Below are 16,044 nucleotides of genomic sequence, written 5' to 3'. Positions count from 1 at the left end.
AGTATAGGTCTGCCATTATAACCACCTAAGTTTGAATCCCAGTCACAGTGATAAAAAGTTGTTGGCCAGATCATCTTATTCTTAAACTTGATTTCCTTCCCTGGAAATGGGGTTAATATCCCATCTTGCCTTGTCTTTACATAAAGTGCTTGACACAATGCCTGGTCTATGAGAGACAGGTAGTAAATGGTATGTTTCCCCTCACAGTACAGATTATTATAGTTTACATCTCATTTCCCTTAAAAGGTCACTACCTCTTAGAGAAAGGAACTGAGACCTGCTTGTCTTCGTATCCCTCATATCCTCGAAAACTAGCATGAGTAGACACACAATATAAATGTGGGCATCTGGCTTAAAATTCAGCCATATATCATATAAAAATAATCACATTTCTCTTCTGGCCTCTCAGTTTCAGGGGATATTTGAAAATTCCCAGGGAGTATCTAAGATTGCCTGTATAAAAACAATAGACTCTAAAGTCTTAGGCAGTCACGTGCAAATGATGCTCTAAGTCTCATCTATTCGGGAAACAGGGAGGCATTGACATTTCTAATATTTTTAATGTTGACCCAATTTTAAGCTCTATTTCTCTCCTAAAGTAATGGTGTTCCAAGACATGGCTAAAACAGGAGGGGCAAGAGGAGGCTGATGGGGAAAGCCAATTTCCGACCTATGGCTCAGCGAGCTAAAGGAACGCTCTGCTGGTCTCCAGTGTCCAGCCTGAGCAATACAATTAAGAGAGTTCACTCCCACGCTGCCACAGCCAGGCTGAGCTAATTGTTACTGTTATGGCTTTAGCAATTTGAATGGGAGAAGATAAGAATTCTGCAACAGATTATTTACTGGACAGCATCCCAAATATCTCATTAATCTGCTTTTCATTTGGCAAACTTTCCTTTCATTAAAAGTATCATGCTCCGCAGTTTATGACAAAGCAAAAATGCCTCTGGGGAAGCAAAGCGGCAAAGTGGAAAGAACTTGGGCTCTGGAACAAGTTAGAACTGAGTTCGATGTCCAGGTGTGCTACTGACTTGCTGTGACTATGGGCAGTTTTCCTTAGCCTGTTAGAACCTCAATTTCCTCCTCTGTAAAGAGGATAATTGTCCTGTTGTGGTTTATGAGTAGTTGAGATCAGCCCTGGGACCTCAGGCATGTGTTTGTTTATCTGTTTCTACTTTAAGGCTCAGATGGTCATCTGCAAAATGAAGATCATAATAGTACTAACTTCACAGAGTTTGTGATGAAGATTTAAGTGAGCGAATATATGTAAACTGATTAGAACAGTGCCTGGCACAGTAAGCACCATCTAAGTGTTTGTTATCATCACCGTCATCATCATCACCACCACCATTATAAGGATTAAAGGACGCACGTAAAGGGTGCTTTGCACAGAGAGTGACTTGCAGCTGTTACCTAGGAGGTGCTCGATAAATGTAAGGGAAAACATCTCCCCCAACTACTAGAAACTTTGCACTAGGCTCCAAAGAAACTCCTTGAGTGGGAGAACCCTTTCACAATTCTATTTTCAGAGAATACAAATAAATGAATCAAGGGAGGTGAAGAAGGAGAGCATGGACAGGAGGTAGAAGAGGGATAAAGTGGCATGGCCCATAGAAAAGAAAAATTTCAGGTCTTCTGACACCCAGATTACTGCTTTGGGTTTTTTGTTGTTGTTGTTGTTGTTATTGTCCCCACCCCGCACATCATGCTACCTCTTAAGCTACCTGGCTGAGAAACACATTTCTACAGAGTTCAAACTGGCGGGTGGCATCTGATCCCTTTTGAGGTTTACGTAAAGAGTAAAGATAAGACATAGGCTCAGGATGGTTCGGGGAGATGCTGGGAGTGTAAAGAGAGAGGATAACTCCTGGCAGTATTCCTAGGAGTCCTAGCTCAGAGCGGGGATGAGTCACCTCCCTCTGGACAGTAGACAAGGCAGTGCACCCAGATACTTGCTGTCCACAAAGCCAAAGCCAGCAAGCTCTGCTCCCAGTTTAGATTTGTTTTGTTTTATAAGTACGACATCACCAAGTTCCAGAGTTCTTATTTCTCAGCCCCAGGAGTGAGAGCCCTTTCCAGCTGATTTGGTGTCACTCACCACCAGGGACAAGCAGGATGTTGCTCTTCTGATTGGAAATGCAGAACTCCATCCACTCCCATGAGTTTCCTTCATTGGCTTCCTTTTAGTCAGAGAGAAATCTGACCTAAGCAGCTTTGCCTTTCAAAGCAGTTTTCACTCCATATGCTCAGGGTTAAAAAAAAAAATCAATTAACCAAAGAAACAGAAGTCAAGAATACAAAAAAGGACAGGAAATAGAAGGGAAAAAGTTAACTCTGCACTGAGCACAGAATTTTGATACTTTGGGTGCTCTAAGCTCGAGTCTAGGTTCTATTTCGTGCTGGAATTTTGGGTCCCTCTGGCAGCTAATAGGTAGTAGTCTCCCAGAAAATACTAACAAGTATTTTCATGAGGAACCAAGGGGAGGACAAGGCAATGGTCATAATACAGTTTTTAACATTTCACAGCTTTATCCATGGCCTACCCTCATAGACTCATATCTCAGTGCTAAAAAGAGAGAGCCGTACATCTAAAAATAAAGAGAGAATGCACTAGCCACCTCGTCTTGCTCTGAGATCCACGCATATCCCAAAAGAGAGAAGATGGCATTATCCCACCTCTTTCTGGCTCACATCAAGAACTCCAAGAAAGGAATCAGAGGCAGAGGCAAGAATGGTCCCCGAGAAGGCTGCCAACTGAGGGCAAAATCCGTGTCCCCTCTGAAGGCACCCAGCCCACCAACATAAGAGCTCGGGCAGGCGGGGAAGGAAACATGTCATGAAACCCACGGGGGGCGTACAGAACTGAGCAGCACACAGAAGACACGCTCTGGGGACTCCGCTGGGGGATGGCGGGAGGACAGAGGCCGGGGGACGGGGGTTGTAATAGCCAAAAGGATAAAAAGCTAAAAATATGGATTATTGCCATTTATGTGACCCCTTTTAAAATTCTGGGCTAGTGTGGCCTGAGAAAATGAGCTGACTTGGTAACATCGCCGCTTTTGTTCTTTTTCTATAATTTTACTGCACAGTGTTAGAACGAGCACCCCTAGTCACCTGTGTTCATCCAGACCGACTTTCTTCTGATGCAGGTGCTTCCAGTAAAAGAAATATGATTCTCGATTCTTAGAATTTAATTATGTGCTGCTCTTCCTATATTAAAGTAATTCAAACCATTGTACCGCTGAGATATATGATTTGTATTACTTTTCTTATAAGTGGGATGGGCTGATACTGAATCATCCATTTTCTCATCATCCAGGTTCCCTTGCAACTAATCACGCACATTTGAGAAATAGCAGGTCAGGGTTAGGGGCACAGTGCGTGTCCATGAGAGAATTTCTCTGCAAAGAAGCAATAAAATATAAACAACCATTAAATCACTTAAACGAGGAGGCCGTTAGACTGAGATGGTTCTAATATCTTAGCATTCTATGTAAGCAAACCAAAACCTAAGCCTATAAAAGCTTCAAGGGTAAAAACTCAAAACCTAAGGACACCCAATTACAAACAGCCAACTCCGCTTTCCCAAGTAACACAAACGCTTAAGAGCATCTGCATCTTCTCTATGAAATCTTTCTCTTGGTTCCTGTTGGAGGAGCACTCCTAACTACCTCCAATGGGGCACCACCCAGTTTGAATTGATTTGCTCTCAAATAAAGTCTTAAATTTTTTAATATGCCTCAGTTTATCTTTTAACAGAACTAAGCAATACTAGTCCAGAAGACAACAAAAGATGTTCATTAATATTAGCTAGAGCCTAGCCTTAACCTTCTGGGCCTCAGTTTCTTCATGAGTTTAAAAAAAAAAAAAAAATCTTGCCTATAAGATCTCCTGTCTCTCATTAGGGTTCTTATGAAGACCCAAAGAGAACATTTGAAACATTTTTTAACCTATAAAGGATCATAAAAATAAGGGGCTACCTAGTTCATTGGAGTAATGGAACTTTGTTTTCAGGTAAGTTAAAATACCTGCTTCCTTAACTTTGTTAAATAACAAAATTCGACCTAGTAAATTTAAAGATCTAATTGTCTTTATTAAGTGATTCATGAATCAGGCAGCATCCCATCTGGTAACTAGAAGGGCATTTCAAGGGGTTGTACAGAATGGAAGGTTTTTCTAGGAAGAAGGGTGTGGCAGGGGAATTCTTAGCCAAAGAAAAGAAAGAATTATTTTTTTACCAGGACATCTTTTGGGGCGGGGGGGTGGGGGGAGGACAATGGGAGAGGGGCAGGAGAGGGACCAGCAAGGTTTCAACGTGCAGATTGCCTCTTCTTCCTGTGGGGGATGGAGAGGACCCATGTGACAGATGACCTCTGTGGTGTCAACCAGAAAATTGCAGACCGGTTAATTAAGATGACATTTCTGCTGAAGGTTGAGGCTGCAATTAGGTCAGATATTAAGTCTAGGTTTGGTGTCATGGACTTTAGCACAAGGGACGCCTTCTGGGGCCTGTAGTTTTCTTTTTTAACACTGTGATTTTACAGTTTAATAATTTATAAAATGTACCACTCCGGCTCATATTCTCATGTGATTACATGAAGAACAGAGGCAAAGAAAAAGACCAAATCCCTTCCCATCACAGTTTCTGGGCAGCTTTAGCTCATATTAGAAATCTTTGGGCGATGCTGCATTATAATATCTGCGATTAAGCTCTCTTTCAGAGAACAAAGCAAATATGTGCCCATACTTAGTTGATCTTGCCACTGTTATCTTAAATGCACATTTGTCTTCTTAAGGCACTTTGCAAATCAATATGCCACCAACATAGTGAAACGTGGCCACACACATCAAACGTATTACTAAAAGGAAACATCCTTCCCATGGAAAATACTAGTGGCTTTTAGTGAACAGAATAAAGAAAGAAATTAGAGTCGTGGGTGTTGACAGCAGCAGAAGTAGCTCATCCTTTTAAACCCCATTCCCTCCAAAGTTTCATGTAAATGGAAGCTTAACCTCCAAGAAGTGAGTTTCCAAATATTGCCTAGGAGAAATGATGTCAAAGTAATTTCAATATTTTTCAAATAACTTTCCTTAATACCCTCTGCAATTGAGAATTCTCACAGGCCTGTAAATCTCAGCAAAGCCATTGTTTCCAGCTTAGAGCTGGAATCCCGCCTTTGGGTTTGGCTTTCTCTCTTCTCTTATGGATGAATAACATTTTCAATTAAGTTGTTTTTCTTGTTACTTTGGGAACCAGGCTCATTTTGAATAAACATAATCCTCCATTTCAGGTTCTCTGGCCTTACCTTCTCTTTCTCATCCTTGCTAGAACATGAGATTCACATTCCAGGAATTGTGTGGTGTGCCGAGGAGATGCTGTGGCGGTGGATTGGTTGGTTCACTTTTGAAATCTCAAGAGCAGGTCACCTCAGTGATGCCTCAATCTTCTGTGTCAGCTTCCCAGCTGTAAACCACAGACAAGAGTGACAGTAATACGAATCGAATGAGACCTCGTTCAATGGCCCCTCCTCTGCGAATGCTCTTCTGTCCACCTTCCCCTCCTTTGGTGAGAACAACCCACTCCCTACTTTGTGTCCCTGCTGTGCTGTGTTCAGACTTTGATCACAACATTTTAGTCTACTTCCTTGTTTATATTTCTGTCACCAGACTGAAAACTTCTAGAGGGCAGGACCTTTGCCTTATTTATTTTAGGAATCCCCAAATCATGCATGCCAATATTTGTGACATAATGAGCTCAAAGTAACGTCTGTTGAAAAAATAATTTGTTAATTGACTAGTTGATTAAATGAATAATACAGATAAAGTGTCTTACAAACCTCCAGTCACTAGACAAATGTAAGTTATTATTATAAAAACTTCTATGAATTAGCTTTGAACTTAAGGTAATTAGTCAATTGCTCAAAGTCAAGAAGTAATGGACCTTATAAATATTCTTATTTCATGGCATCCTTAGTTTTTATTTGTTATTTGTTTAATCCAGATAGCCACCAAGAATTTACACACCCTAAAATAATAATACAATAAAGAAACAGTCCATGCAACAGAAATATTGGAAAATATTCTGCTGGTTAAATTAGTGTTGCCTCTTAGAGAGGCAATGGTGAAATAATATTTTTTAAGTTCTTTCTTGGGTACAAACTGGTGTCCTGGTGAGACCATTAATACTAACTCCAAAACAAAACACTAAGGGGCCTATCCTCAGATGCCTATTTTGTTTTTACCAAATGCTCTTCATATGAGAGTACAAAGAGAAAGCAGTTGGGTGTTTGGGATTTTTTTTTCAGTATTTAATTCATAAATATTGGACACCAGCTACATGTCGGCTAAGTACAAGAGCTTCAATCAAGGATTTCAATGTGGGTGTGGGTTACATGAGAGTGTTTTGACAAAAAACAAATATGATAATTGAGGCAGAGTATAAATGTCATAGTAGGTAACTCCTAGTGTTATGGGTCTAAAGACAGAAATAACAAACAGTAGGAGATCAGAAAAGGCTTCATGGAGGAGGTGACATCTGTGATAAAAGTTAAGCTTTGGACAATATTTCAATGCGCATAGACAGGGAGGACAGCATGGTAGGGTCGGGGGAGAGAGGGAATTCTGAGGCATAATGCTGTACAGAAACTCCAGAAAGAAAGACCAGCTCTCATGGCGATCTTTAGTATTCAGTTCCAAAAGTTTCCATTTCATCTGCTCCTGGTATACTAACTTGACTCTGCTAATAAACAATTTGAGATTAGCTGAATTTAATGTAAAATAACACTAACAGTATTACTGCAAATATCTCTCCCTTTTTCATTGCAGCAATAAATATTTTTTTGAAGTAGTGGATCAAATACTACATTTATATAATATCACTAGAGAAATTATTCAAAGTTTGAAATACACTTTGTGTAAACTATAATTATATTTTCTTTAATTTTTATTAGAAGTCTAAACAAATACTTCTCAGCCCTTTCTGAAAATGATCTGTGCTTACTTAACATGGAAAAACTCTTTTAATTATTACAGCATAACATTTTGCCAACTTCTACGTCATTTGGTCCTTGCCAAATTCTGGTGTCTAGTGTTAGATAACTTCTTTAGAATATTTTTAAGAGCTGGGAAATGCAGACGTATAACCGTAAAACGTTTCTTAACTCCATCAAATTCTAGAACAGGCTCTTCAATCTGTGAAAGAAATAAACTATTGGTTTCATGGAATGTCTCCAAAACTGGTGTTCTGAAAGATATTAATAAGTGTTTCATTTTTAAAAATGAGACCTAATAATGGAAGAAAGCTAATTAGATTTTTTTGTTTTGCTTTTCTTTGTTTTATCTACAAGACTCAGTCATTAATATGTTCTCTTAAGTTGTGGGTCTCCAAAGAAGGCACCTATGTCCTCCATACTTATTTTACAATAAAACATTTTTTTTAATCACATCTATTAATTCCCAGAATGCTGTTTCAGGAAATACCAATCTGAGAAACGCTTATCTAATTAATTAGTCTAGAGTAAAGATAATTCCACAAGTCAGCTTTGGAAGATCAGGTTACATCCATAGAAATTTCTCCCTTCATTCAACAAAGAGCACGCTGAGCAGAAAAAAAAACCAGACTATCAATCCAAAAATAATAATAAAATAAAAAGTTCTATGAATCATGTGGCAAATGTTACTCAGGCAATTCTTTCCAGATGCCAAAACGAAAACTTTAAATATTAATTCCAAAGAAATATTGAAATTTTTCTATAGTACAAAACATATTTGATATGCTAATGAATTGGTAGTCGGTTGCCATGTATCAGATAAGTAAATACACAAGCTACTTTACACAGGTTTCGTCACTTGCTAACCACTTACCATCAGAAGGTCTACTTTAACAATTTACCAAAGTGTTTCTATAAAATTCACTATTCAAATAAAAAATTGCTTCAATAAATCTTCTTATGCATGCCAGAGAAAACATTTAGGTGGCACAAAAGCCTTAGTAAAAAGTCCCCTCTAAGCTGTTCTTGAGATGGTTTAGGGGCTTGTGTACTCTGATCAACAGTATTGTATATTATCACCGTCACCTCCCTCACATTACTGAGAGAAAAATCTACTGAAAGAGTAGACAAGTAGAAATGCCTGTGAAGAAATCAGGTCTAAGAGGGGTGGAGGAGCCCATATATTAGAATAAAAGGGAAACGTGGAGAGGCACATGAAGAGAAGTAAACTTGTGAAAGTCATAAACTTGGCCACGCACGTGTCTCTATCTGCCAAGTCTATATTTTTTTTAATGCATGAAAAACTTGTAAAAATATTTGAAATTGTGGTTCCAGAAAACTTTACTGTTCTATAGGTACGTAAGAGTAATTTAGTGATTTGAGGGTAAAATCGTTTTGTGTTTTTGAGTGGGCTAAAAATGCTTTACAATTTTTCCCATTTAAAATAATGAGATATAAGCTATCCCTATTCGAAAATTTGATATCCAAAATATTTGCTTAGATTTAAATAAAAAAGAGTGTCTGATTATGTATTTGAACTATTCATGGAATAGGTGGTTCAATACCTGCCAAAATATTTATACCTTTTCCAAGCAGACACCTTGGGAGTATAGGAATATATGACATTACTCCAACAATACCGTCATTACTCAAAATATTTTTTTAACACCTTTTTAAAAATTGTCTTTAGTTTGTGACATAGACTTTTAAATCTCCTCAGCGGTCAGAACTGACAAAGATATTCAGAGCCAGATCTGGAAAATAAAGTAAGTGTTCCTTCCAAAAAATGGTATTTTGATCAACTGGGGTCTTCTTATAAAGTAATGACACCAAATTTCTTTTGTGACTTATTAAGTGATCCTGAAATCAGTAGGAAAGGAGGCATTCCAAAGTGTTTTAATCAATGGCAGCATCATTAGAAAGATATCTTTCCAAAATGAATGTAAAAAATAATGTTTTGTTATGAACATTTAGATATGGTTGTTAAAAATAGCTCTCATTACTTTTTTTACATTTGGTTCAAAAATAACTTGTCCACTTGAAGCAAATCCCTAAGAACTAGATATCTACCTATTTTCATCCAAATGGGATATTTCCCTTCAAAGTATTATTTGGAAGGAGTGATGAGACTGCTCTGGCTCACTCCCATTTGCAATGCAGAAAAAAATCTAAGAGGAGATAAAAAACAAACAAACAAAAAAGACAAGGTCGAGGGTTCGGAAATGAGAGATAGTCAGCGAGTATTATTTCACCTGAAGGTCAATTAGATTCACAAAGCAAGAAGATTGTTTCAGAATCTCCCAACACCTCCCAAAGCAACCAGACAAACTTATGATTTTCAATCAAAATATTTACCTTACATGAATTTCAAGTAACCTTAAAGCTATAGTACTTTTGGCCCTGAGCAATATAGCAGTAGGCACTTAAGACACCTGGATTCCAGTCCCCATCCTGTCCCTGCAGGTAGGGCCGTAATCTACTAATGCCTGAGAACTCTGTTTTGTTCATTAATGACTCCCAAGCACTTACAATATACACTTCTAGGTGCTCAATTAAATACTTGCAGTAAGAAGGCTTAAGTTCTCTAGGCCTCAATTTCCTTATCTGTTTAGTGAAAATACTAGCTTAGACCAAGAGATTCTAATCATAGGATATACTTACTAATAGAGCCTCATCTTTTTTTCTTCCTTTTCCTTTCCAATGGCAGAAATTCCTCCCCAAACTACGCCAAAGGGCTGAATGTTAGCTGCCTCTTCCTCAGGCCTGATTACCATCTATATTATCAAAAGGCACTTTGCTTTCATAGACTCAAGATTTTCCAGAAATGAAAATCAAGTGGGGCAGAAACTACTGGTTTCCTACAGAATACTTACTTTCCTTCTTTCCTTCTTTCCTTCTTTCCTTCCTTCCTTCCTTCCTTCCTTCCTTCCTTCCTTCCTCAGTTATAGTGAACAGAACTAAGACTGTAATGTGTTCAGCTAAAACAAGCAAACAAACAAAAAATATTTCCCAACTTCCCTTGTGGGGTGCTATAGTTATGCAACACAGCTCTGGCCTAAGAAATGAATATATGATGTATAATAAATGGTGTTGGGAAAACTGGACAGCTATATGCAAAACAGTAACACTAGACTATCTTGCACCATACACAAAAATAAACTAAAAATGAATTAAAAAGTTGAGTATAAGTCCAGTCTGCTTACAGGAGCTGATGCATGGGCATTAGTGCAAGGATTTTTTGATAGGCACTCACATTAAAGAAACTATCATTTACTTACTTCTGGATTCTTAATGGCATTGTCAGTGATTGAAATGCTAGAAGTCTGACTTCCAGATAGCCTTATAAAGCACACTTTTAATCTCTCTGGACTTCAAATTCCTTCTTTACAAAATGAGGATTATATACTGCTGCAAGTATTTATAATGGAGGAGATTTAATACACAGAATGAGTTACACAGGTAATAGAGAAGCTAGAGCCAAATGGGATGATATGGTAACCCAGATATGAGCAACAACAGGAAGCCAATATCACGTCTAGGCCGAATTGCTGGGACTCAGGAGAGTCCACCAGCGGACAAAGGCTGGAACCATGGTGGGCCTGTAAAATGGGAGTTGGAGCTATGGGATAAATTCAGTTGCTGTGAGAGAATCAGCCCAAGGTGGAGATGGAGGAAGGGCTTCTCTCTTCTCCCTACCTGCTACCTCCCTCCAGTGTCTCACCAGTGCCTCCACTGGCTGGATTCAGTGAGAAGCCAGTGAACAACAGCTTTCACGGCTCAGCGCCTTTATGACAGAGAACACACCTAGCATAAGACAGGAAAAGGATCTGAGGCTGAGCAAGTTTAAGACCACCAGAGTCCAGATCAAAGTTATGCACACTTTTTTCAAGAGCAGGTAAAATGAAAATAAAAACATAAGTTGCAGGACTGTTTGAACTGATGGTAATGATAGCTAGAACAGATCAGTGACTGGCATATAAACATGAAACTTTACTTAGATGAGAGGCAAATATATATCAAGGCATTATTTATTCTCGTAATCTCTTTATTTGTCAAATGGGTCTGGTGCAATTTTAGCTGAATTAAAGTAGTTTAAAATTATATCATTAATAAAACTCATGTCCATCATACCTGCTACATGATTTCTGGCAGCTGTATTTAATAGGACTTAATTTACATGTGTGCTCTTGTTTGGTCATTTTTCAAATTTAACCAAAAGTTCCAGGGAGCCAGGACCCAGAGGTTAGGTAGCTGTGTTGGTCTAAAGACCTCTTACTGGAATGTAAGACACCACAATTCCTCCTAGTGGTAATAATAGTCTCCATTTCTCTAGGGTGGTAGCTGCACCCTCCCCTGAGGCAAGGCTCCCAGAAGCTTCAAGGAAGGTGGTGTATTTGTCACATGGCCATCCAACACTGTCAATCTCCACCAGGCCACAGGGCACTGGTCTTTGATGAAGAAGCTGCTAAGCCTGGTTCTTACAGTCATGCGAATGATTCATAAGAGATCCCAGAACTGCTAAGAACTGCCTGTAGCTCTAGCAGGTACCCATCCCCAGCCCTTTTGGGTGTCAATTAGAGCTAGGCCATTACTGAAACTCCTCACCCACTTGGGCAACCATTATGGTGTTTTGTTTTCTAGACCAGGAGTGCCCAAACCCCGGGCCGCTGACTGGTACCTGACATGGCCTGTTAGGAGCCGGGCCGCACAGCAGCAGGTGAGCGGCGGTTGAGTGAGCGAAGTTTCATCTGTATTTGCAGCCACTCCCCAGCGCTAGCATCACCGCCTCAGCTCTACCTCAGATCATCAGGCACTTCATTCTCATAGGAGCACTGGTCCCTGGTGCCTAAAAGGGTGGGGACCACTGCTCTAGACACCTGCTGACACCTCATGTCAGCCAACTGTGCTGAAGAGCACACGGGTGAAGCCTAGAACTTCTATTTGATGTGAGCATCATTTTTATGCCCTCTCCACCCCAAAAAAAATGAATTAAAAATGATCTACATAAACACAAACTTCTGTTCTCTATCAGCCCAAGGAAATGTTAAATTCCATGAATAAGAAGCCCCTGGTCCCATCCTTCAGGTTTTCCTCCTCCTCATCCAAAGTTCTAGCCACAGTAACTGGCTCCAAGAGGGCCAAGAGATGGCTGAATGGAGAGGATCACACTGCAGCCTTAGCTGAACAAAGCCCACTGGGCAAAAACAGGAGCACTCACTTGCGAAGCAATAGACAAACAGAATTTTCTTCATGTCTTAAAAAATGCACTCCGAAGATCCCCCACTGTACCCAGCATAAAAATTTAGGAAGGAGTAAATATGGCCAACTGTCAGGTTAAGGACAGGAATTCATGAAACTAACTGGGATACTTTACTCGAGAAAAAAAAAAAAATTAAAGGAAGGTATTTATTTAAGGCAACAAAAGGGTCTATCTTGTTCACATTTAACATTTTAATGGCTGGAAGGTTAAGGTTTTAGAGCAAGAATTGTTACTATTCACCTAGAAGCAACTGATTATATTTTAGTGAACTTTTACTCTCTCATAGTTATTTAAGGAGGCCTATTGTAATGTCAAGCCCTGATCTTTTTCCTGATAGGAGGCAAGAGACGTAAAGATTACCTCTATAAAATGGCACTGAGTCACAGCAGAGCCAGCCTACCTACCCATCTGCCTCGGGGGAGCTACAAAGATGGAAAGAGCAGACAGGAAGTCTGAAAAGGACAGAGGAAAAGGGGCATCTGAGGACTCAAATTTCATGGTAAGTTCACTTTGCAAAAAAACCTGGAAGTAGACTCTGATGAGGGGACGTCAGGTAGTTACTTCCATTACAGGCTGGGATTCTATGGCTGATTTCTCTTCCCTTAATCCTCTTTTCCCCTCAACCTCATCCTTTTCCCTGAAGGATGCGGATAATTAACAAGTGCCCCTAGATGCAGTCCCGTGTCATCATTCCTTAACGTCTTTTCCAATTGTCCAAGCTAAAGAGAATCTGGGGTTTTCTAAACCATTTCAATATATGGACCCAAAACAGAAAATGTACACTTACGGCTACTGTCGATGGCCTTTCCACAGTTAAATGTGTTTTCTTCAATCTTGTGCTGCAATTTAAATGGCCAATTCTACGGAAAACTGTCCCTTTGGAAAAAGCGCTATGATTTCCAGCGTGCAGAGGTTAAGAGAGCACTTTAGGGTAATCGATTTCAAGGGGAGCAAAACAGGCCAGCACCAAGGGTAAGAACGGGAGCAGGAGCAGCGGCCGTCTTCCTGCCACCATGACGCTCCAGGTGGACACGAGGGAGGGAGTCTGACTGAAAGAAAACCTGAAAAGAAAGAGAGGTCGGCATCAAAAAGCACCCAAGCTTTATACCAAATAGGAAGTTCAGATAATATTGTTGCTAAGATAAAAGTAAGAACCTCAGGTTGTCAGACCCGACTTCCTTAACCTGGGCTTTGATTTTTTTCTCTCAGCTATGGGGGCACATTTGAATGGCCTGGGGAGCTTTAAGGAAAAAATCTGAAGTCGAGTTTCATGTCAAACCAATTAAATAAGAATATCTGAGGGAAGGGGGCAGCACTGGGAGGTTTAAATGACTTCCCAGATGATTCTAACATGACAAGAGGCTGGACGTCACCACCTCCGCTCTGATCAAGCAGCCACGTCTGGCACACCTCTGGTGACAAGGAATTCAGTACCTTCCATGGAAATCTATTCCATGTTAGACTGTTCTGATTGTAAGGACTTCCCATACGCTGAGGCTCAAGCTGCCTTCCTGTAACATCCACCAGATTGTCCTGGGTCTGCCCACAATGGCCTTGGAAATCTGCACAAGATGTATATCTTCAGGAGTGATATAAACCTGCAGGAACTTCTTTGATAGCACAACTGACAGTCCGAGAGCAAATTCAAGGCCAAATTTAACAAAATGAAATCCAATAGGTATCCACTTAGGACTATCTTCTACTTAGGGCTAAGAAGGAACTGCACAAGGAGAGCAGCATGCATTACATGACAGATTTCCAAGAAGAGATGGAGGGTTGGGGGCAGTGACTCAACAAGAGTCATCAGGGTGATGTGGCTGCCCACACTGCTGCTGCTCTCCCAGGCTGCATTGACATGTGATTTCAGAAAGAGGTATACTCGGAGACAGGCCTACCGGAGAGTACTAAGGTGGCCACACGTCAAAAGAGATAAACGGAGGAGAATGACTCCAACGGTGAGGAATTCTTAAACGTTTCAAATAAAGAACTGTTACAGGAAAAGCAGATGAAAAAGAAAACATTAAAATAGAGAAGAGGAAACTAGTGTTTGAGTCTGTACTCTGTGCCAGATGTTCTGTACACATCAGGCGATCATCTAGATGGCCTCTAGGGTTACTACTTATCTAACGGGAAGATGTTTACATGGTCTCAGGGATAAAACTAGGATAGGAGAGCGGGCTTGAAGTTTAAAAGAGACAGATATCTCCAACTTTTTATCTTTTTGGGTTTCCTTTGGAAAAGACTAAGATAATGATACTCAGTTGTTCATTGGTCCACAGACTCCTCTCATTTATTTATTCATTAACTTCTTTGTTTGCTCCACACGTGTATTTTGTAAGCCCCACGGCTCACTAGCATCTCTCCCTCTTCATAGGCAACAATGTAGTTTCCTCTTCCTCATTTTAATGTTCTTTTTCATCTCCTTTTCCCCTAAAAGCTCTTTATTTCAAACACTTATTTTATTTGTACATGTTCTTGTAAAATTTTGTGTATTCTATAAATGTTCTTTTCCTATGCTTTGCCATTTTCTACCAGCGTTTGTACTTTTTTTTCTTGTTAATTGCAATAGTTCTCTGTGTCTTCCAGATAATAGTCCCTTGTTGGCATTAGCCACTTTATTTATTCTAATCTTTGTGATAACATTGCCCACACATAATCAAAATTGACTTTTCTTCTTATGAGTTTTACTTTTGAAGTTTTATTTCATAAATCATTCCCAACGTCAAGGTCACAAAAAATTTCTCCAACATTTTCTTCTAATAATTGTATAGTCTTTACTTTCACTTTTAGCTCTTTAATTTCTGAAATCCACCTTTGGATGTGGTATTATGACAAGATCAATCTTATTTTTGTTCATTCGATGAGTCTGTTTTTCCAATAGCATCTACGACAATCCTTCCTCTCCTTCCCTGCCCTACTGACTTGTGGTGTCACCTTTATATTAATTTCTGGTTGATATGAGTCTGTTCTTGAGCTCTCTATTCTGTTTCATTGATCCATTTGTCCTTGCACCAATATGACACCGTTTTTATCACTACGGCTTTGTAGTATACCCTAATATCAGCCAGGGACTGTTACCCCACTTATTCTTTTTCAAGATGGGCTTACTATAAAGAAGTTCTGGAGATCTACTAGCCAACACTGTGCTTATAGTTTACAATACTGTACAATGAAAAATTTGTTTAAAAGGGTAGATCTGTTATATGTCCTCAATTTTTTAAAAAGAGATTGGCTTACTATTTGTGGATTTTCATTATTCTGTATAAATTTTAGAGTAAAGTCTATCAAGTGCATCAAAAAATCCAAATAGAATTTTTATTTGGATTGAATTGAAATTATAGATAATTTAGGAAGAATTAACATCTTCATCATATTAAGTCATCTCACCCAAGAACATGGACTGTCTCTCCATTTATTTGGATCATCTTCTATGTCTTTTATTTATATTTTAAACTTGTCTCCATAGAGTGTGTATATACTCTTGGATAAATTAATTCCTGGATATGGTCTTTCTTGTAGGAATTCCTATATATGGACTGATAAAGAAATGATATCAGTATAACAGAGAAGCCTCTGGTTAATATGGGATTTTCCCAACACATTCATATCCTGTATAACAGCAACAGTGGCTGTATGCAAAGCAGCTAACCCAGCTGCCACTGGCCACTCTGGTCAGGACCCCTCACTGTCTTGGTCTGTCTTTCATCAGCTTCAAGACCCCAGTGTGATAGTCAGCACCTCCCCAGTGTGTGATAGTCAGCACTCTGTAACTGTAACCTAAGCACCACAGATCTG

The 16,044-nt window shown here is 39.5% G+C and overlaps 1 protein-coding gene across 1 annotated transcript in view; it reads right to left on the bottom strand.

Moving 5' to 3' along the window:
- The window catches only part of FAM170A (family with sequence similarity 170 member A), a 27,397-nt gene extending 14,099 nt beyond the window's left edge, over positions 1 to 13,298 (bottom strand). The window contains exons 1-2 of the mRNA XM_025047654.1: positions 13,037 to 13,298; positions 5,307 to 5,464 (exon numbers count right to left, since the gene is read on the bottom strand). The gene's annotated coding sequence lies outside the window, so the exon portion shown is untranslated. The remainder of the gene's footprint in view (positions 1 to 5,306; positions 5,465 to 13,036) is intronic.
- Between the last annotated feature and the right edge of the window lie 2,746 nt (positions 13,299 to 16,044).

The sequence above is a fragment of the Pteropus alecto genome, unplaced genomic scaffold (genome assembly GCF_000325575.1).
Source record: "Pteropus alecto unplaced genomic scaffold, ASM32557v1 scaffold20, whole genome shotgun sequence".
Classification (NCBI taxonomy): Eukaryota; Metazoa; Chordata; class Mammalia; order Chiroptera; family Pteropodidae; genus Pteropus; species Pteropus alecto.
This window is presented reverse-complemented; position numbering and strand designations above follow the sequence as displayed.